The sequence below is a fragment of the Lindgomyces ingoldianus genome (assembly GCF_010093535.1).
Source record: "Lindgomyces ingoldianus strain ATCC 200398 unplaced genomic scaffold BDR25scaffold_48, whole genome shotgun sequence".
In the NCBI taxonomy this organism is placed as follows: domain Eukaryota; kingdom Fungi; phylum Ascomycota; class Dothideomycetes; order Pleosporales; family Lindgomycetaceae; genus Lindgomyces; species Lindgomyces ingoldianus.
The window spans coordinates 20,834-40,553 of NW_022985209.1; positions in this window are offsets into that span (position 1 = coordinate 20,834).

A 19,720-nucleotide genomic window follows, 5' to 3' on the forward strand; every position below is an offset into this window, starting at 1 on the left:
AAATATATTACCTTAATTTAACTCTTAAATATCGAGATAGTTTCAAGTATAGCTTAACAATATCATTAATATAAAAGATATAAGCTTAGGAATATACTAAGCGTACTAACTTATTTCTATAGATTATTACCCTAAATTAGAGAAGTTGTGACGGCGCGTACCGCGTCACATGCTCTGCGGCATCAGCTCCCTCGCTTGCGCAACGAGTAGCACGCTAGTGCTACGAGTAGCGCCTTGGCAAGGGGCACACATGTATATTTAAACTCGCAGAGCAGCTCCTCTGCTCCTTAGTTTAATCTAGTTGAGTTACACCACTTCTTGCTTGTAGCTTGAGCATGCCGACCGTGACAGAAGTAATAAAACGAGAAATATTTATATTAAAATATAAACATATAATTAAAAAGGATAAAATTACTAAGGCTATAGTTTTAGCTGTAAGTACTACTAAATTAAATATATAAAAAGGATAACTAATAACTAATAGATATAGAGGTAACGTACTTTACAGGCAAGTTGCTTACACACCTAAGTTGTTTACTTTTGCTAAGACCCTACTAAACTACTTTTTTTACACTAATGCATTTCTAACAACACTACTTAGACGCGCTAAAAGAACATTAGATATAGCTTACACTCTAAGCTTTTAAATAAAATATAAAACTTTTAAAGAAACATGCTGCAGCTATGTATAGAGTCTCTTAAAAGATAATAAATAACTATAGCGCTAGATAACCTTTATAAGCTAATTCTGTAGCTAACTTACAGAGGCTAGGTAATAATAAGAAGAAGGTAATTATTAAGACTATACTTAAGCTATATACATAAGCATTTTCCTCTTAAATAGCATTTATAGCTAATATAGCTAATTTTTTACACGCTAAGTATAATCTAGGCTATATTAGTATAAACTAGCCTAGTATGTTTATAAAGTGTTATTTAAAGCTTAAAAGTAAAGTTTTAAGTGTAAGTATAGTTAATAGATATTTAGCTTATAATAAAGCCTATCTTGCTAAAGTTGTACGTGTTATTATCTTAGATGCTGTACTTAGCTTTAATATTCTCTATAAGGCTAAACCTGCCCTAAATTACCCTAGAACTCTTATAGAGGGCTCTCTTATAGTTATATGTGAAGCTATGTGGGGCACCATAGACATGAGGAACTGCATTGTATGTATTGCTAGAGGAGTCCTTTGTAGGAGTCTATATACATGCGAAATGAGTGGGTGAGTCTTGGCAACAGATCATGGTGACGACGCACACGACTATGATGACGACGCATCCGATCATGGTGACGACGCATGCGACCATGGTGACGACGCATCCGACTATCGTGTGATTACTGCAAACATTATACTATGCTTAAATAGTACTTTAAGCTCTAGATAACACTTCTTAAACATACTAAGCTAGTTTATGCTAACATAGCCTAGATTATGCTTAGCGCGTTGTGATGACAAGCACTGTCTCTACTACTGTATGGAGCTGGGGATGTATCTAATGTTCTTTTAACGCGTTTAAGTAGTGTTGTTAGGAATGCATTAGTGTAGAAAGAGTAGTGTAGTAGGGTCTTAGCAAAAGTAAGCAACTTAGGTGTGTAAGCAACTCGCCTGTGAAGTACGTTAGCTAAGATTCTTAATTATATTAAGTAATAAAGACTATATAAAGTAAAGTAACTACTTTAAAATACTAAGTGTAAAAGAGTAACTAGGAGTGTCTTTACTAGTAAACTATATAAAATAATTAAAAAGTTTAATAATATCATTACTTTTAGTAACATACCTAACAGGTTGGCGGCCACGCGGGTTAGCCGGCCACTTTTGCAAAGCCCCTACTAAAACCACCCTATTCTAGCGCAAAACAGCCCACTTTAGCCCTGTATAAAGTAATACAACATAAGATATTATTTAGAGTCTACTTCTACTACTTACTTACATGTACATAAGTTATGCCTAGTCTAATTACGCTACTTATATTACCTTTAACTTAGCTTACTTTTCTTAGTGTACACCTACATCTTTAGCTTTTTCCTATTACTATGTGCTTTAAACTCCTTTAAAGTAGTTAGATAAGCTTTATTCTTAACTATTAAAGTTTTTTTTACCTAAATTTACTTCTTTTTATGTAATTTATATTATGTAGTAGCCTTATTTACTGCTTAAAGCTTTATAATTTTCTTTTATGCTAACACTAGCTTATGTATAATAAGTACTGCTCTTTTTAAGACCTTCTTAAAAGCCTTTACTATAGACATTAGTAAGCTATTTATATGCCTTTAAATCTTTACTTTTATAAGCATTAATTATAACTTAAATTTAAAAGTATTACTTAGGGTTTATAACTGCTAGAGCTTATTATTAATATATAGTAGTAGTAATAGAGTATATAACTAGATGTTAAAGGCTATTTTAACTTATTTTAGGTTAAATAGAACTAAACTAGCGCCTTAAAACTCTTCTTTAATATTACTAGAAGTAATTACTATATTATAAGTGTGTATAAAGCATAGTAGAAACTTAAGTTTTATAATGTAAGTAATTTAGTTAGACATAAGATTTTTAGCTTAGCGCTTATACACCTTCTTTAAAGAGGCAAAACAACCTACATTAAAAGGCTATAAAAGGTGTAATAAGTGTAGAAGCTTATAAATAGTAATAATTTTATTCTTTTTATAGTACTATTAAAAGTTAAGTAAGTTATAGCTTTTATAGCTATTAATAATAAAAAGCTAATAAGCACTTATAACTTTTTTTTTACATAGTTATTAAAGTGCTTTAACTACTGCAGCTTAAGCTTATTTATTATCTAGCTATGTTTAAAGACTATAATAACCTAGTTCTAAAGCAGATTCTTTTTTTATACTAAGTAAAAAAGTAATAGCAGCTTTTAAAGATAATAAAAAGTAAAATAGCTTACTTTATTATGTTAATGCTTTAAATAACTATTATTTACTCTTTATTACTTTACTATATTACTTTTAGCTATTTTTATCTCTTTAAAGCTATAATAACTGCTTTAGTTAATACCTAGCCTATTATAAAGCCTAACTTATTAAAGTTATATATGTTTTTATCTTAGATACTATACTTAGCTTTTATGTTAGCTACTAGGTAAAACTAGCCCTAGATAACTTCTAAATTCTTATAAAGTGCTTTTTTATAATTATACTTATAATTTAACTTTATTATAAACTTAAAGCAGTGCTTAACTTATATACTAGGCTAGTTTAAGCTAACCTAGCCTAGATTGCGCTCTATGTGTAAGAAATTAGCTATATTAGCTATAGCTGCAAGCCTAGAGGGAAATCTGCGTGTAATAAGCTTAAGAATGTACTTAATAACTACCTTTTTTTAAGCTTAGTTAGATTCCTTAATTTAAGCTAGAATTCTACTTATAAAGGTTAGATAGCGCGTTAATTGCTTAGTGTTATATAAAAGACATTATAAATAGCTATAGTGTGTTATAAGAAATGTTTTAAGTCTTATTTAAAAGCTTAAAAAGTAAGCTGTATCTAACGTTTTTTAGAAGATTTAATCTAGTGTTGTTGTTAAGGCATTATGTAGATAGGTAGAGTTTAGTAGGGGCTTGGCAAAAGTGGCCGGCTAACCTGTGTGGCCAGCCAACCTGTTAGGTACGTTATAACTTTATAGTAAATTATATAAACACTTAAACTGCTACTAATTTTAGTAGTAATCTATATAAATTTAAGGTTTTTATATAATTACTTTATTAAACTTATAACGGCGCAGGCAAGACAATGGGTCCGAATGCGGTATGAATCCACTCAGAGGCATATGGGAGTGCGTGGGGACTCAGAACCTGGGAATGCCATTGACACCTATAGGCCTTGTACGAAAGGATATTAGAAAACTACTAAGCTAGCTACAGGGGCGAGGTGCGACTAAATACATAAGGGAATAGGGGTAACTGCGGGGGACTGGGTCGAGTCATGGTCGGGGCCGATACGGGGACCCTTCGGATAGGATCTAAGCGACCTAATATAGGACAATTTGTAGAATTGTTACACTACTCCCCCCTCTGTAGGCTAATAGTCCCTATCTGCAGTGTTTAGAAAGTATTTAAAACTGCTTTAGAACTAATTTAGATAGGATATAATAAGTATAACTATCTTAACTAAAATTTCCTGTTACTAAGAAAATAGACTAAAAACCTAATACTAATATAATGCCTCTATTATAATGTTTTTCTTTAGTAGTAACTAGCAGTGTAGTTGTTGTTAATATAGTAAATTTGTTGTTTATAGTAATAAGTGTTTGCTTACCTTACTTATATAGTCTAGTTAATTTTATTAGTTTCTTCTTTAGCTATTATCTAATTCTCTACCTTGTAGGTATTGTTGTGCACCTAACATTCTATAGCTTAGTCTGCTGTTACAATCCTTGCTTCGTGGAAGCACTCGGGTCGGGGGGGGTTTTCCTTGGGGTGTAGGACGGGATGAAGGGGCCAATCCAGTAGGGTGTACAGTCCTACGTACAGGCTAATGGGCTAGTGGAGGGAGGGGAGAGCGACCAGATTGTGGTTTGCCCTGTGTGCGGCGGTATAGAGGCCGGGTCAAACAGTCCTGTAGAACAGGATAGGAGGTATATATAGTGTAAGATATATAAATAGTATTGCAGCTTTTTAGAAAGCTAAATGCTACTTAGTCTATATAAAGAATAAACTAAATGTTAAACACACCTTCTAAAAAGTAGTTCCTAATACTATTATATACATGTGCTAGGTGCGCTAAGGGGAGCTAGCAGGAGCTTACAGGAGTCTGCTAAGGAGACTCCTGCAGGCTCCCTTAGACTCCTCTAAGCTCCCTAGATTTGTGGCCTGTCTCCTTACTAGACAAGGCATTCCTCTATAATAGCAGGCAGCTGCGCTGCCTCTGTGTTCTCTAATTAGTCTGTAAGCAAACCCTGCTCTAACCCTATTGTATTGTAGAGCACTGTGGGTAGAGTTACGCTAGTCCAACCATAGACTGTAACACACTGCCCCTCCTCTCTAGCAGCGTCCTCACCGCTCTGCTTACACAACTGCGTTAATAAGGGTTTATTTATAAAGTAAGTGCCTACTTATAAGAAGGCATTTCTAATAACTATTTTTTTTATACTAAATAGCTTGTTAGTCCTGTTTATTTTATTATTTTTATGTTACCCTTTATTTTAATCCTCTTTGCTAGATAAAGATAAGCCTCTATAGCGCTTACTAATTCTTAGAGTTGTTATGCGTGTTAACACTGTCCTTAAACAACTATGTTAAGTGTGTAAAAAAGCATAGTAAGTGTAATACTTTTATCTCTAATGCTACTTAGGGTTAGCTAGAAAAAGAGAGGGAGGCACTTCTTTAGAAGTCCTTTGTAGTAAAGGCTTAGGAGTGCGCTCTACTAGAGAAGCAGCTTATCTAAAAGCAGCTCCTCTTAAAAGAGTAGCAAGCCTAGGACTAGAAACAGCTTTGTTTATAGAAGGAGATGCTAAGGAAGATAGATAAGAAGTGTTTTAGGCAGAATTATATCTAAAAGTTATTAGACTTACTAGAGGCTTATTACGCAAAATATTTAAAAGGGGACCTTTTCTCCTTAGACAAGATAGAAGCTTTTAAGGTAAAAGTAAAAAGCTGTTTTCTTTCTTAGCCTTTATTAGCTAGAACTTGTCTCTAAAAGCCCTTACTATCTAATAATAACATAGCTGTTCTTTTTAATATAGGTGCTTTATTACCTAGCTAGTTTCTTTTAGATAAGCTTAAAGGTACTTTTGTACTAACTACTGCATATTCTGTAAGTTCTTAGCTAGTTTTTATGTGTTTTTACTAGTAAGCTATTTTTTCTATTTTACTAGAAACTCTTTTTAGTTTCTTTAATTACTAATAACATGTTTAACTTTATACTTTATTTCTTTGTCTTTTTATTTTTATGTAGATAGGGGGATTTCTTTAAGTGCTTTTTCTAGTTTAGAGATATAGAACTATAGGTGTATTTTTATGTGTAGGGGAAGCTTAAGCTTATAATTATTCTGTTAGGTCTAAAGGACTTTATAAGGTTCTATCCTCTTTTCTACTAGCTTTCTTAAAGGTTAGGGTACCTTAAGGTTCCTAGTATTAAGGTATACATAGTCCCCTAGGTAGATTTCTAGTCTTTGTTGTTATAATTTATTTACATATTTCTTTATTATTCTTTTGCTAGACTTAGCTTTTATAGCTAACTTTTTATGTATTTAATATAAGTTTATTAGTTAGTCTATTAACTTTTATAAGTCTATAGGTTAGTTTCTTTATAGTGTAAAGTAGGGGTTATACCTAAAATTAGCTTTGTACAGGGTTTCCTTTATTGTGGCTAATTCTACACTGTTAATAGCTAGCTGCGCCATTAGGAGCTATTCTGCCTAATTATGCTAGGTGTAAGAGATGTACTTCCTTAAGTACTTCTTTACTTCTGCGTTTACTCTCTTAGTTTGGCTATCTGTCTGCAGGTAGTAGGCTGTTAATAGCTTGTGTGTTACACCTAGATGTTACATTACTGCTTTTTAAAACCTACTAGTAAATAGCTTATCTTAATTAGAGATAATTATCTTAGGGCATTTATATACTAATATTACATTTCTTTTTAATTTATAAATAAATTCTTTAGCTGTTATTATTTTTTTTAAGGGCTAAGTGTATAAGTACTTTATAGTCTTATTAAAAGCTACTATAATTATGTTGCACATTCTTTCTGTTCCTAGTTTCTTAGATAGAGGTAACTCTATAATAAAATCTATTGTAATTATTATCTATAGCAACTTTAGGGCTTTAATAGGTTATAAGTGTCTGTAAGGCTTATGCCTCCTTAAGTTATTTTTATTGCAGATGTTGCACTTTTTAAGCACCTTTATGCATAGTTGCTTTATTTTTAGTATTTATTAAAAAATAGCAGCTCTTAGCTTCTTTTAAAGAGTGCCTATCCCTAGGTGTCTATATATTAGGGACTTATAATATTCTTAGATTAGATTCTTCTATCCTTGCTTAACAGCTATAAGCGTGTAAAGTTCCTTTATAAGTTAAAGCTTATTATAAATTTATCCTTTGTCTACTTTTTTAAAGAGGGTAAACTTTTTAGTTCTCTTTTTTTTTTATTAAAGTAGTCTAGTCTTTAGCTAAGAGCGTTAGCCTGTTAATTATGTACTTCTAGTATGTGCTTAATAACATAGTTAAACTGTGCAAGCTTTATTACTTATTTTATATGCATTAGTAAGAGTTTCTTTACTGTTAAGAACATAACTAAATTTACATAGTCTATTATAATATTAAAGGGTTTTGCTATTTTATGCAATTCTATAGCCTATACTCTTACTGCATTTAGTATTGCTTTTAGTTCTTTGTTAGGTATGCTATAGTCTGCCTTAGGTCCTAAAAATTTTGCGGAGTAGTACACAACTAGGTGCTATCTTCTGTCCTCCTGTTTTTAATAGAACGCGGCTCTACTAGCTTCTAAGGATGCGTCTGAATAGATCTTAGTGTCTAGGCGTGGATTATACATCTGTAGCACTAGTTTAGCTGTCACAGCTTGTTTTAGTGCTATAAATGCTTTATTTATTTCTAGGGTCTAAACAAACTTTACTGCTACTTATTTCTTAGTTATAGTGTTTATTAATAGTATAGTAATTTTTAAATAATTTTTAATTATTTTTTTTATATAGCCTAATAGTTTTAGGAACTCTTTTACTTCCTTAACTATTATAGGTTCTAGCTATTTAAGTACCTTTTATATTTTAGCTAAGTCTATTTTTATTTCTTTGCTATTAATTACAAATCCTAAATATTTTATTTTAGTAATGTAGAATTTGTATTTAGAGAGCTGTAAATAAAGTCTATACTTTTTAAGCTATTCTAAAACTTTTTATACCTTCTATATATAGTCTTCTAGGGTATCTTTTAAATAGATAAGAACATTATCTAGGTATACTAGGGTAAAGACATTAAGATATAGGTTAAGAGCTGTATTAATAATTTATTAGAAAGTTACTAAAGTGTTTGTTAGGCTAAATAGCATTACTAGTAGCTTATAAAGCCTTTATAAGGTTCTAAACACTATAAGCTACTTATCTTTTTCTCTTATTTTTATCTTATTAAACTTATTCTATATGTTAAACTTTATAAAGTACTAGGTTCCTTTTAGTTAGTTTATAATGTTCTATATAATTAGTAAGAGAAACTAATTTTAAATTATGTTGTTATTTAAGGTCTTATAGTTCTAATAAACATAGATTTTTTTCCCCTTCTTTTTTATAAAGACTACTGCAGAGGCCACTAGGCTGTGGCTTTTTTAGATGTGTTCTTATGCTAGCATTTAGTTAACATATTCTTGCAGGGCTTTTTTCTGTGCCCTAGTTAGGGGGTAAAGCTTATAGGTTTTTAACTTATAGTCTTTTATTAAGTTAATAGTATAGTCTTAAGGCTAGTGCAGTAGAAGTTCTTCTAGATTCTTAGGTGTTTTAAACATGTCCTTGTAATCTTTGTATTTAAAGGGAATGCTGCTTTTATTCTAGATATAGAAGATTTTAGCTTATTTTATATCCTTATTATTTTTTAGTTTTTTATAAGAGACTTTTTTAAGTTCTTTCTTTATTATTTTTATAGCCTACACTTTAGGTTCTTAATAGGGGAACTTTTAAAGTTTTCTTTTTTTAGAGTAGTAACTACTTCTCTATTTTACTTGCTTATAGACTAAGCATTAGTTATTATAGCATGCTAACTAGGTTATGCATGTGTGGTCCTCTAGAGTTTTTATAGTTATAGTTCTCTAGTTAATTACAGGATTATGTGTCTTAAGCTAGTTATAGCCTAGAATTACGCTGTACTTACTTTTTAATAAGAGTATGTTTATAGATCTCTAATCTCTAGTATTTAGGGTTTTAAGGTCTGCCTTATACGTTTTTAGGTTAATTTATCCTTTGCTATATTCTATTAATAATGCATTAGTAAGGGTTACCTTAAATAAGTTTTTTTTATTTAAAAGGGAACACTTTAGTTCTTAACCTAGTCTTTGTCTATTACAGTAAAAGTGCATCTACTGTCTACAAGGGCTAATCTAGGCCGCCCCTTGTACGTAAAGGTGGTGGTTAGGCTCTGTTCTAATCCTTGTCCTACAGCAACTAGGACTAATATATTATGCAGGACTTCTTTATTAGGAAGGGGGTAAAGATTAATATTCTAAAAGTTATTTTTAAACTTATTTCTTTTTTTTTTATAAATTTAGTGTTCCTTATTATAGCAGTTAGCTGCCTTACACTTATAGTCTTTAATTAGGTAGTGTAAGGTTAAATAATCTTTTTTCTTTACTGCCTTTTACTAAAAATAGTAGAACCTGCAGTTGTTTTATTTGTTGCACTTTATCTATTTTTTCTGTTTATAAGGGGATGCTGTTTAATAAGTGTAATAATTTATTATTTCACAGGCAGAGGCTGTCCCCTGCTATAGGCAACTATTGTAGTTCCTTTCCTATGTGGGCCACTAGCCTGCTTAATGCTTGCTGTTCTAATGCCTAAGGCAGTATTGTTACGTGCATTAGTACTATAAGTATAGACAGTTATTAGGTCTATATAGGGTGTTAATAAGGTGTTCCTAAGTCTACTAAGGGTACTCTTATGTTTATACTACTTGTACAGGGTGTTCCTTCTACTAGTAATTATTAGTGCTATAGGTGCTATTTCTGCAAAGAGCGCACTGTCTGTGGCTCTATTGCATTACTAACGCCTTCCTGCTTATTGCTAGACTAGGGAGAGGCGTCTTAGGTTTGTTAGGCGCTAGCTTTAGGACTTTAAACCTAGCAGGTCTGCCTAGTCCTTCTAGCTTCTAATCTTAGATCTTAATAAAAAACTGCTATTATTTCTCTTTATTTATAATATTATACTATACTTTCGCTATTTGTTGTATAATATTAAATGTAAAATAGTTATTGCTAATGTTTATTTAATAAAGCATTACAATGCAGTAACTTAGGTAGTTGTGTTATAGACTACATTTCTAGCACTTACACTTCTAGAATTATCTAGAAAGCTCTTTTGCTAAAGTGCCTAGGGTCTAGTCCTAAAGGGGAAACTGTTCCTCTCTTTTTTAGACATTTATAATGTATTCCTAGATCTAAGTTTTTTCTCTATATCTCTCTAGAATTATAAGGTTCTGTAATACTATATTAAGGCTACTAAAGTTTTAAATAACTACCTTTTAATATACTTTAAAGCAGTTGTTTAAAGAATAGTTTTTTTTACATTACTAGTAAAGTCTATTGTCTAGTCTTTTTAATATTTCTTTGTCTATAAAGCTGTATTTAGCAGTAATAGCTTTTATTATTATAGTAGTATTTTTATTCTCCCTCTTCTAGAAGTCTAGGTAATTTTAGTAGAAATGTCCTACTTTTTTATAGTTTAGGTAGGCCTTATTTTTTAGCTACTTTTTTTATTCTTTTATTAGGGGCAGCCTATTACGTCCTAAAACTTAGCTCTTTTTAAGAGGGGGGCTTTATGTATGCTTTACATAGCTAAGATTTATTAGTTTTTTATTATATTATAAAAGCTTTTTTTTTAAAAATAAACTCTAGTCTCTAGAGAGTTCCCTTTTATCTTTTTTCTCTTTTACACTCTTTATAATAGTTGTTATAGGTTGTTGCTTATGTAATAAATTTTTTAAAAGTAGTTAGTTTCTTACTGTGTATAAATTTATCTTTTACTACTTTGCTTAGTCTATTATAGAACATGCAGTAGAGGGCCTTCTAGTCTGTCTATCTACAGATGGCCAGCTGCTCTCTAAAGCGTGCTGCATAATTCTAGACTAGGCTAGTTTCTTGTTTTATAGAGTTTAGCTTGTTAGCTGTAATTTTCTTTTTATTAAAAGTTCTATAAATAGCTGTTAAGGCTTCCTTAAAATTTTTAATGCTACTAAATATTTCCTTTGTTTTAAAAGTAAGTGCTTTACTATTTACTCTAAAGTCTATCTAGTTGTCTGCGTAAAGTTAGAACTAAATTATAAAGGGGCCCTCTAAGTGTAGTCTTATTTAGGATATTATTTCTGCATTAGTCTAAAATGCTTCTTTATTATATTACATGTAGAGGTAGCATTTTATAAAAAATAGTTAAAGGTTCTTTAATAATTCTCTAAAAAGCTTTAAAAGGGCTAGTTTTAAAGTCTTCTTAGCTATAATACTTACTTTTTTAGTTAAGATGTTTTAAATCTTTGCTAGCTCTACTTATAGTTTATATATTTAATAGGCTTAATTAGTTGCCTCTTAGAGGCTTAGTAGTTTAGGTAGGTTCTGTAACTTTATTACTTTTTAATAAAGGTTAGTAATTTTTTTTCTAAGTTTTAATAATTTGCTAACCTTGTTACTAATCTACTAAAGTTCCTTAATGTTGTCCTAGATTATATTAATCTGTTCTGCTAGGACAGCTTTGCTTTAGGTAGGAACTTCTGTAGATCCTAATAGCGCAGTGTGGGCTATATTAGAATCTAGGTTATGTCTTGTAGTTATACCTTTTAGAAGGGGTAGTGTTTAATGTTATAATCCTTACTTTGTAGAAGCACTTAGGTTAGAGGGGGTTTTCCTTAGAGTGTAGGACAGGATAAAGGGGCTAATCTAGTAGGGTGTACAGTCCTACGTACAGGCTAATGGGCTAGTGGAGGGAGGGGAGAGCGACCAGATCGTGGTTTGCCCTGTGTGCGGCGGTATGGAGGCCGGGTCAAACGATCCTGTGGGACAAGATAGGAGGTATATATAGTGTAAGATATATAAATAGTATTACAGCTTTTTAGAAAGCTAAATGCTACTTAGTCTATGTAAAGAATAAACTAAATGTTAAACATGCCTTCTAAAAGGTAGTTCTTAATACTATTATATACATGTGCTAGGTGCGCTAAGGGGAGCTAGCAGGAGCTTACAGGAGTCTACTAAGGAGACTCCTGCGGGCTCCCTTAGACTCCTCTAAGCTCCCTAGATTTGTAGCCTGTCTCCTTACTAGACAAGGCATTCCTCCATAATAGCAGGCAGCTGCGCTGCCTCTGTGTTCTCCGATTAGTCTGTAAGCGAACCCTGCTCCAACCCCATCGTATTGTGGAGCACCGTGGGTGGAGTTACGCTGGTCCAACCATAGACCGTAACATCTGCTAACTAATTATAGCATTAAAGAAAATTACTATGCTGCTCTGCCTCCCTTCTAGAGCCTCTTTAGAGGTGTTTTAAGTTATCTGCCTTTAGGCTGCCTACGCCTTTGCCTACAGCTTTTAGGTTAAGTTTTCCTATTAGTCTTTTAAATTAAAGAAATGTAAATATTACACTTTACATAATAAAAAATGCAATTCTATATAAATATAGTCTAATACTGCTAAGTTACAAGTTACTAATGCGCGCGTAGGTTCTTTTATATTGTAAGGAGGAGTTTTTAGTCCTGCAGGGCTATCTTAAGCTGTAGGCGGCAGCCTAAAATGTAAAAAGTAAGGAGGATAAAAAGGGGGCTTTTAAAGCTGTTTTAGAGTCTACTTAGAACCTAGCGCAGGTAGCGTAGGTTGTAAAAAGTTAGAAAGCTAGGCTTCCTATAGCTAGTGTTTAGGTAGCCTTATTCTACTAGAATACTAAGCTGCTCTAACAGGTTTTAGCCTTAGAGGCTCTAGTGTCTAACCTTTAGGCAGACATTACAGCGCTTTTAAGCGGCTAAGGATAAGGTAGAGGGGGTTTAGAGGGAGTCTAGAGGGGAGGGAGAAGAGGAGGGAGAAGAGGAAGAAAAGCAGAGGAGGAGGAAGAGAAGAGTCTAGAGGTGTCTAACAGCTTACTGTTAGACCTTTTAAGCAACATGTCTATAGAGTTATAATAATATTATGTAAAAATATAATCTAACTTTTTACTTTTATACTTTATTATCTGCTAAGTAATTTATACTTTCTACACTAGCTTTAAAAGCCTTAATCTACTTCTATAAGGCCTTTAAGGGTCCTAGCTAATTTAAATGCTTATTATAAAAAGCTTTTAATTTATAGGGGGAACCTATAAAATTTAAAGCCTTGTACTAGACTAGATTAAAGTTGTGTCCTACTTATCTTACTTAGTACTTAAGCATTTTCTAGTAGAGCTTACTAGCAAGTATTTCCTCTACTTCCTACTTCTCTACTTTATTAATAGCAATGCTAGGGGGTTTTAGAGGTTCTTGTCTTAGAAAAGGATCCTAGGGGTCTTTATAAAGCACTTTTAGTGCAAAGATGTTATGTATCTTTAACTCTAAAAGTAGTTTTAGGCAGTATAAGTTACTAACTTACTTAAGTACTTTAAAAGGACCTTTTTATTAATTAAATAGTTTTTAGCTAGGTCTCTAAACAGCTAGGTTCTCTATGCTTAGGTAGACTATGTTGCCAACCTTCTAGTTAACTAGCTAGCAGTGGCAGTTAACTACAGTTTGCATCTAATTCTAGGCCTTTTCTATATAGGTCTTGGCTAACTCCTAGGCTACATGCATGCAGGTTGCTAATGCTAGGGCATCCTTATAATTTAGCTTATCTATAGCTGTAATAGGTTCTGTAGAATGTTTCTAGTCCTAGCTTTAACATAGTTTAGAGCTGTATAAGACTTAATATAGAGACATTTTAATTATTATATAAGGCAAGGTTATTTAAGCCTAATTAATTAGAGGCAGTAAGGAACTCTAGTTATTTTAGTAAAAAAATATAAAAGGCCTTAGTCTTTAATTAATATACTTATTTATAATCTCTATTTAGCTATTTATTTCTTTATAATAAGTAATAAAGAGCTTAACTTTTATGCTTAAAATTTAACAAAATTTAGACTAGAAACTAGATACAAACTAAAGTCCTTAATTAAAAATAATAGTTTTAGGTGTGTAGCTAAAACAGTACACTTATTAAATAAATAAAGTAGCTATTTTTTAAATGTTAATTATTTTATAGCAGGGGATAGAAATAGCTTATTTTAATAAGTAATTAATTATAACTATAATTTAATTATATCTAGACTTGTCTTTAGAAAACTCCTTAAAGTTAATATACAGGTACTACATTAGTTAATTAGGGATTAGAAGAGGGTAAATAAACCCTAGGGTTTAAGTCTGTTTTAGATAAGCTTTATAACAAAAGAGGTAATTTTATATATATTATTTATAAGTAGCCTCTATACTCTTTTAGTAGTACTTTTAGGCTAGTAACTAATAGGTCTTAGTAGCACTAGAATGTGCTAAAGATACTTAGTTATAGACTTTTTAGATAAGTTAGGTACACAGTAATAAGTCTACTAGCACACATAAGCAGTTAGCATAGAGGAGTAGTCTATTTCCTATCTAATAATAGTAGGGTAGGAGTTCTTGCTTTTACATAAAAAAGGCTTAATTTTTTTAAAGTAATATATTAATTAATTTTAGAAAATTTAAAAACATAACCTAGTTTAGTCCTTTTATAACATTTAGTGTAGCTGCTTAAGTTATTATTTAAGCAATATAGTACTAGGCTAGTTTAGAGTTAATTTAAAAGTAAAGTTAGTGCAGCCCTAGTAAGACTTTTAACTTATTATTAGTTTAAGCTGCTCTTAAATTTTCTACGTCTTATTTGCAACAACTAAAGATATCTGCTCTAGTGTTGTTCTTACTAGAGGTGTACTTAATTTAAAAGTAATACTAAGCTAACTCTTTAGCTTAATATACCTAGCAAGCATTAAGTACCTTTATTATTATAAAATACTTTAATAAATAATAATTAGTATATACTAGAGTGCTTATTGCTATAGATGTAAGCTTAGCCCTTTATTATTTAAACACAGTAATAATTATAAATAGCTCTTTATTATGTATTTTTTAGTTTAGCTTTAAACTAGATAGGACCTTGCTATAGAATAATATAGGGCACTAATTTCTATCTACTTGTTCCTAAGAGAGGACTTCTGCTACTACCCTATTAAAAGCGTTAGTTTTAATTTTAGTTTACAACATAAAGTTAAAATAGCAGAAAGTAGGTATTTTTAATAGCTTAGACTTTAGCTTTTTAAAAGCTACATTACACTCTAAAGTTTATATAAAAGGGGTAGTAGGGCTTTAAAGCGTAATAATTAGTTTTGCTATATAAAAGAATTTTAGAATAAATTGCTAATAGAATCTAGTAAAGCCTAGGAAGAATTTTACACCTATTATAGTAGTAGGCGCCTGCTAGTTGCGTAGCACCTCTACTTTCTCTAGGTTAACCTCTAGTCCTTTGTTTAAAAGTATATAGCTAAGATACTTTATTTAAGTAATATAAAATTTGCTTTTTTTAATCTCTACTTATAATCCTGCTTACTAAAGCCTTTCTAAGACTTTTTTAACATAGAGGATATAAGTTGCCTTATTTTTAAAGTAAATAAAAATGTTATTAAGATAAGTAATATAGAAATTATTTAAATAGTTAATTAATATATTATTTATATAGCGCTAGTAAGTTGCTAGACTATTACATAATCTAAAAAGTAGAACTTTACACTTATAAGTTTTATATTATGTTTAAAAGGTAGTACACTTTTTAGAGCTTAGATCTATCCTAATCTTATTAAAAGCTGCGCAAATGTTAAACTTAGTAAAAATTACTACCTTAGTAAGTCTTAATAAGAGTTTATCTATGCACAGTATTAAATACACATTCTTGTAGGTAAAAGTGTTAAGTTTGCAGTAATTAACACAGATACATAAGTTGCTATTTAGTTTCTGTACATAAAAAATAGAAGATGCAAAAGGGCTCTAACTCTACTTAATAAAGCTATATTTTAGATTATCTATAATGTATTTTTTTATTGCCTCTAGCTCCTTAAGGTTCTGTTTGTACAACAGACTATAACTGTTAGGGAGAGACTCTGTAAGGACAATCTTGTAGTTATATAGATAATGTACTAGTAGCTAGTAAGCTGCTATGTAGCTAAACACATCTTAGTACTAATAGTATTTAAAGAGTAATTAGAGGTTTACTAATGCTTTAGTTTTATGTTTAGTGTCTAACTATAAAGCTTACTTATCTTTAATTAACTGCTTAATTTTATAAATAAAAGTTAAAAAGAACTTATTTTTTTTTCTTTTTATATTAAAATAAAAAGCATTTACTAAAATTAGGGTAATAGTAGCTAAATAAACCTCCTTTAGACCTGTTCTAGACTTTTTAATAAATAGGCAAGAGAACAATTTAAGTGTCTTTAGACTGTAGATAATAAAAGATCTGTATAATTTTAGTAGCCTTAGCAAACCTTTAATGCAGTAGATTATTAGGCTGCATAACTGCTAAAATTAGTCCTTTTTTTATAGTGTGTTGTGTTGTTTAATATCTAGCTCCACTTCTTTATCACGCGCAGGCTAGGTTAATTGCATAAGTAAGGGCAGCAAAGGTTTGTAGGTAGGCAGATATTTGCTAGGCTATATAATCTAATTTCTCTCTATATCTAGATAGAGTTTAAAATAACATAACTATTTAATACTAATAATGCAATCCTAGGAGCTAAGGTCTATAATAATAAAAAGGCAGTTTTAGATGCTTCTTCTATTAATTTACATATGCAGGCAGATATACTAGTAGATAGGGACTTAGATCTAATCCTAAAACCTTAACTATAACTTTAAATAGTAAGTGTTAGATAAGAACATAAAAGCATTAAAATAATAACTTAGTAGTTATTAAGTTAATAAATAAAAAACTATAAGCGCTAGTTGTAACTAAAGAATTTAAATAAACTCTAATGCTTTTTAAATATAAAATAGTAGGAACTTAGAAGTGTTTTCCTTTAAATAAGTGTAATAAATTAATGTTTAATAAATTATACTTACTTAAGCCTAGAATAAAAAGTTTTCTTAAGTGTTACTATTTCTTATTTAGGAGGCATCTAAATTAAAATTATTTACATTTATAAACTCTTTTTTAGAATTTTACTGCTTTACCTTTATTTCTTGTACTTTAGAGATAGGGCAGTTACTAGTAAAATGTTCTAGTTTTTTATAATTATAATAGTTGCTAGAAGTTATCTATCTTTCTAGAGCAGGTGTCTAGCTAGATTATCTATAGGTAACTAAGGTAGATTAGGGTAGTAATAGAGGTGCTAGTTAGGGTGCACTAGAATAGTATACTGTCTTAGATGTATCCCTAGTAACTTTCTAAGACTAATCTGTACTAGGTCTAATAGTAGACTATTAGTTAAGATTAATAGTTTGCTTTAAAATAGCAAAGGTATTCTTTCTTTCTATGTTATAAGCTGTTAAGTAGGCTACTATAGTCTTAAAAAAGCCCTTTTAAGTGTGCTTAAAACCTAAGTTTAGTACTTTTAAGCTAGGTAGTATTTTTTTTTATAAGTAGAAAAACTATTCTACCTTTAATATAGACTCTTTAACAGTAGCACTAATAAAGTAAGCTTTAAAAAAAAAGAACACTTTTTCTTTACTTATTTTTAAAGTTTAAAACACCTGTTGCACCTCTGCCTTTTTATTACTAGTAATAAAGTAAGTTTATAAGAGCTTAATTATTTCTTTTACATTCTTAAACTAAAAGTAATCTAATTTAGCTAGGTATCTAGGCTCTAGGTATTCCTTCGCGATACTAGCAGTGTGTCCCTATACTAGCGCTATGCGTGCGCGCTTACTCTAATAGTAATCTGCATTAATGTTAAGTCTATCTATAATAAAAGCTTACTATTATTTAAATGTAAGTTTTTTGCTGTCTATAAAGTTCTTAATCTTAAGCATATATTTAGTAAGGTAGCTTTAAAGGAGCTTAAAAGTGCCTAAAAAGTCTCTTACTATTAATGTAGTAAAAGTAATTTAAGGCATTATTAAGGGTAATTTAGTAGTTAGTAAAGGTTAATTAGGACTAACAGTTTTTAATCTAGTTAGCTGTTTAATTTATGCCTTTAATTAAGCAACTTAGTCTTTAAGAGCTATATTACTATAGTTTAACTCTAAATTTAGTAGGTCTTTAGCTTTAGGTTCTATAAAAGGGGGTTTAGCTGTTAAAGTAGGTAGTTGTTTAGTTTTAAGAGCAAGCATCTTGCTTTAGCTGCAACTAGAATAAGTTATAGTCTTTATAATAAAATCTAATAGTAGTTAAGAGTTAACTATTAGTAGTTGTTTTTAATCTTAATAAGTTATTAGTAGTCTTTAAGTTTTTACTTTAGCGCACTTTTTACAACTTTTCTAAAGGTAATCTTAATTATAAAGGATAAGAAGTTCTAAACCTAAAGACTTTAGTTAATAAAAAGTTTCTAAAATCTTATCTATACTAACTAAATAATTTAATGTAACAGTGTGTAAAAAATTACAACTTAAACTAAATTAGACACTTTTTAGAACTTAGACATAGTTAAATAAATAATTAATGTAATATTATTAATAAAGCTGTTACTAGCAAAAGCAAGTTTTCTAATATAATGTAACAGCGCAGGCAAGACAATAGGTCTGAATGCGGTATAAATCTACTTAGAGGCATATGGGAGTGCGTAGGGACTTAGAACCTGGGAATGCTATTAACACCTATAGGCCTTGTACAAAAGGATATTAGAAAACTACTAAGCTAGCTACAGGGGCGAGGTGCGACTAAATACATGAGGGAATAGGGGTAACTGCGGGGGACTAGGTCAAGTCATGGTCGGGGCCGATACGGGGACCCTTCGGATAGGATCCGAGCGACCCGATATGGGACGATTCGTAGAATCGTTACAAAACTAGGCATTACTAGTAAAAAGTAACTTATAATTAACATTATATTACTCTATAAATTATATAAGAAAAAGAAAATTACTAAAATTAAGTAAATTAATGGTAAAAATAACTTATATTATAAAACTTAAGTTTCTACTATGCTTTATACGCGCCTATAATGTAGTAATTACTTTTAGTAATACCTAAGAAGAGTTTTAAGGCGCTAGTTTAGTCCTATTTAACTTAAAATAGGTTAAAATAGCCCTTAATGTCTAGTTATGTACTCTATTACTACTACTACCTATTAATAATAAGCTCTAGCAGTTATAAACCCTAAGTAATACTCTTAAATTTAGGTTATAATTAATGCTTATAAAAGTAAAAATTTAGAGGTATCTAAATAGCTTACTAATGTCTATAGTAAAGGCCTTTAAAAAAGTTTTAAAAAGGGTAGTAATTATTACGCATAAGCTAGTGTTAGTGTAAAAGGAGATTATAAAGCTTTAAGCAGCAAATAAAGCTACTACATAATATAGATTACATAAAAAAAAGTAGATTTAGGTAAAAAAAACTTTAATAGTTAAAGATAAAGCTTGTCTAACTACTCTAAAGGAGTTTAAAGCGCGTAGTAATAGAAAGAAGCTAAAGACGCAGGTGCACACTAAAAGAGGTAAGCTAAGTTAAAGGTAATGTAAGTAGTGTAATTAAACTAGGCATAACTTGCGTACATGTAAGCAAGTAGTAAAAGTAGACTCTAAATAATATCTTGTGTTGTATTACTTTATACAGGGCTAAAGTAGACTATTTTGCGCTAGAATAGAGTGGTTTGGGTAGGGGCTTAGCAAAAGTGGCCGGCCAACCTGTGTGGCCGGCCAACCCGTTAGGTACGTTATAAGTAATTAAAGAAATAAAAAGAAGTTTTTAATAAAATAAAAAAAATAGCTTACTAGTAAAAACACTTAGAAACTAGCTACAAACCTAAAGAACACACAGCAGTTAGTACAAGTGTACTTTTAGGCTTATTTAAAAGAAACTAGCTAGGCAATAAAGCACCTATTTTA